Below are 3,961 nucleotides of genomic sequence, written 5' to 3' on the forward strand. Positions count from 1 at the left end.
GGGGGGACATGATAGCAGTGTTCCAATATCTCAGGGGCTGCCACAGAGAAGAGGGAGTCAAGCTATTTTCCAAAGCGCCTGAAGGCAGGACAAGAAGCAACGGATGGAAACTAATCAAGGAGAGAAGCAACCTAGAACTAAGGAGAAACTTCCTGACAGTTAGAACAATTAACCAGTGGAACAACCTGCCTCCAGAAGCAGTGAATGCTCCAACACTGGAAGTTTTGAAGAAGAAACTGGACAGCCATTTTTCCGAAATGGTATAGGGTTACCTGCCTGAGCAGGGGGTTGGACTTGATGACCTCCAAGGTCCCTTCCAACTTTATTATTATTATTGTTATTGTTATTGTTATTGTTATTGTTATTGTTATTGTTATTGTTATTGTTATTGTTATTGTTATTGTTATTGTTATTGTTATTGTTATTGTTATTGTTATTGTTATTGTTATTGTTATTAAGTGCAGAGTGCTAACGACCAGATGACTGCAAAGAATATAAATCCTTCCATTTCCCACCAGTCAGTTAGAACTGAAGGAGCTTTTTAGATGAGAAGTGAAATGTTTTCTAAGGAAAAAAACCCAGTCCAGTTGCCTTTTGGAAAAAGCACCCTTGGGGCACCAATATAATACACTGAATAAAAGCAGACAGAAGAATAATTGATTGCTGTTGTTAATGGCCTGGGAGACTTATTTGTTATCCTTTTAAAAGGCAAGAGAAGGCAAATACTAGCCAGATTTGAATGAAACAGAGTAAACCTGTCACCAAACAGGACTTGCTCTGCAGTGCTCTGCATGATTTCTGAAGGTAGTTAAAGGACTCAGTTGCAATCTACCTCTACCAAGTCTTTTGGGAACAAGTAGTTGTCATAGCTGTAGAGGAGGCAAATGTCACTGCACACACACAGACTGCCAATTACAGTCATAAATCATGGTGGTCATAATGTGGGTTGTCATGTGACTGACCCGATTTTATGACCATTGTTCACTAGGGGGGGTATTTTTGCTGGAAACCAGAAGTAAATGATGAGTTTTGGCAAAAACATTGTAAAAGTCACGTGACCATGTGATGCTGCAAACAGCCGTAAATGCGGGCCAGTTGCTGAACACCAAAATGTGGTCACATGTGTGCAGTGATAGGAACTTTGGAACCAGGTCCTAAGTATCTTGGGGAGGGTGTCTGTCATAATTTTGAATGGTTGCTAAGTGACTGGTTATAAGTTGAGGGTTAGGAAATCATTACTCAGTAACACATGATAAAGTCAAACTTGTTGAATCGAGACAGGATCATGGACAAAAACTTGTTTCTTTGGCAATAAGAGAGACTCTACTTGGCTTACAGAGACCAAAGCACTCTCTAGAGCAGGGGTGGCAAACTGCCGGCCCATGGGCCGGACGCGTCATTGGGAAACCACACCCACCCCATTGCTGGCAATGGCGAAAAAGCTCCGATATGTTGCGCGATGTCACGTGATGTCGCGAGTTTGACATGTCTGCTCTAGAGGATCCAAAATTTTCCTTTCAGCAAGGGGGGGGGGATCTAAAGTAAACAAAGGTGGCTTCGAAGGAGGGGGCTGGGCATAGACATTGTCCTTGTTGGTACCTTCTTAAGGAAATGGTATCTTTTCCTCAGCTGCACGTATCTCAGGAAAACACATATTTGAATTAAGTCCAACAAGCTGTTTTGAAATGAGCATGGAGGTACTATCAGTGCTTTCAGACCTCAAACAAATATTTTCCTGAGGGTGTTCAGCCACAGCTCAGGAAAAGTTGCCACAGCTACTTAAGGGGCACTCACCTTAACCCACTGGTCCTCCAAGTAGCTTTTCCGCTTTGGTCCTGAAATCCTGCACACACACACACACACACACACACACACACACACACCCTCCTTTCAAACCTTTTCTCTTCTGTGGATGAAAAGCTACTTTGTCCTGGACCAGTTGATGCCACTTTTTGTGATCTCAGTTCCTTGTAGTTTTGTACCATCTGAAAGAAACAGAAGTGGAAGTGCAACGGTGGCTTGGAAAGACAAAGGCATGTGGGAAGGGCCACTGAAACACTTCCACCATTCAAAAGTACCTTTGTGTGGCTCTGATTGAGAATCGAAATCTCCTTGAGTAGTGAAGATTTTTGTTCCTCCAGACCAGCCACTGTGAAGGAAGAAAATGGTTTTTTATCAGTAGCAAGACCTTAAACCAATCTTAACTTGGCTGTTTTCAAACATAATGCTAAAGTATTTCCCTCATATTTTATCTGTACAGTTCAAGTGGGAAATGGAGCAGGAAGGATCCATTTCCTGGAAGATTAATTCTGATGATCCAGTTCCAATAATCAGAAGCCTCCTGGATGAAAATACCCTAATTTTGTAGAATCATGCAAAGAACGCTGAGGCTGTAATCCTACATCCATTTGGGAATCAATCCCATTTGAATGCAGAAAGGTCTATTTCAAAGAAGAAATTTATAGGATGGACTTATACAAATCTTCTCATTTTGTAAAAGCAACAGAGACTTTTGCTAGCAATGCTTTACAGCACTTTTTTTTTCAAGGAAGAATGATTCTTCCAAAACCATGGATGTTTTTAACCTGTTTTATATTCTACATAAGCTGACAAGAATTGTTTGATTGCAGTGGGATAGAAATGTGAAAAATAAAATTGGGAATTGAAAAAAATAAAACTAACTTTAATTAAAATTAGCATTATTTAAAAAAAACCGTCTATGTGTTTTTGAACTGATTTTTTTTGGGGGGGAAGCAACATTAATAGAATATTGTCTTTTTTATGGCAATTCTTAAATAGGCTGTTTTGAGCAATGCCTGAAAATATATAAATATAGTCAGGGATCATATATAATCCTGTTAAACAAAACCTTCACACAAAGGGAGGCAGTGAAGCAGTGAGTTAACATTTTGCCAAACACCAATAGCATTTTTAAACTTTTCCATTATAGAATATTTTATTAGATGTAAACTGAATGTAAGGACCCACCCCACTTTACATCTTAAGAAGACAGAACTCTTGGAATATCTCTTCCAACAGGCATCTTTTTTTTTTCAAAGAATTTTTTATTGTTTTCAACATAAGAAAAAAAACACATCACAAATACATCACAATTAAAGAACCCCCCCACCCCCCACCCGGACTTCCCAAACCTAATCCCAGGATACTATTCAACTAAAAGTAACCTTGTATTAATATCCCTAACTCCACAAAATGTTATTCTACATAAGTAGGTGAAATATATATATATGTATAAAAAAAATTTTTTTTATCTAAAAACCTAACTTATATTCCACCATTCTATGCTTATTTTGAATATAAACGATCCATCTTCTCCATATTGATAAAAATTGTTCATTTGAGTGATCCTTCAAATAAGCTGAAATCTTTGCCATCTCAGCAAGATGCGAAACCTTCAGTCTCCAGTCCTCTATTGTAGGTAAAACTTTACTCTTCCAGTTTTGAGCTATCAGCAAACGGGCAGCAGTTAAACAATACAACATCAAATTCGTTTCTTTTACATCCAAATTATGTATGATACCTAGGAGAAACAACTGAGGCAAAAAAAAAATTCTTCTTTTAAAAACTTGCTGTAAATTCCACCATAATTTTATCCAGAAAGCCTTAATAACCTTGCAAGTCCACCACATGTGAAAAAAAGTTGCATCTTGTTGTCCACACCTCCAGCACTTGGATTCATAGTTCTCATAAATGCGAGACATAGTTGCAGGATCCATGTGCCATCTGTAAAACATCTTGTAGAAATTCTCGCGTAGATTTTGTGCCTGCGTAAATTTCACATTTCTCACCCATATCAACTCCCAGGTATCCATAGATATTATTTCTCCTATATTTTGAGCCCATTTAATCATACAGTCTTTAACTAGCTCAGTTTCTGAATCCAGTTCTAATAAAACATTATATATCCTTCTAATATGTCCTTTAGCATCATCCCTTACTT

At 38.3% G+C, this 3,961-nt stretch overlaps 1 pseudogene; it reads right to left on the bottom strand.

Annotated features, from left to right (window-relative positions):
• The window catches only part of LOC107296387, a 70,035-nt pseudogene that overhangs the window by 54,832 nt on the left and 11,242 nt on the right, over nt 1-3,961 (bottom strand).

The sequence above is a fragment of the Protobothrops mucrosquamatus genome, unplaced genomic scaffold (assembly GCF_001527695.2).
Source record: "Protobothrops mucrosquamatus isolate PMUCROS unplaced genomic scaffold, P.Mucros_1.0 scaffold2779, whole genome shotgun sequence".
NCBI classification, from domain to species: domain Eukaryota; kingdom Metazoa; phylum Chordata; class Lepidosauria; order Squamata; family Viperidae; genus Protobothrops; species Protobothrops mucrosquamatus.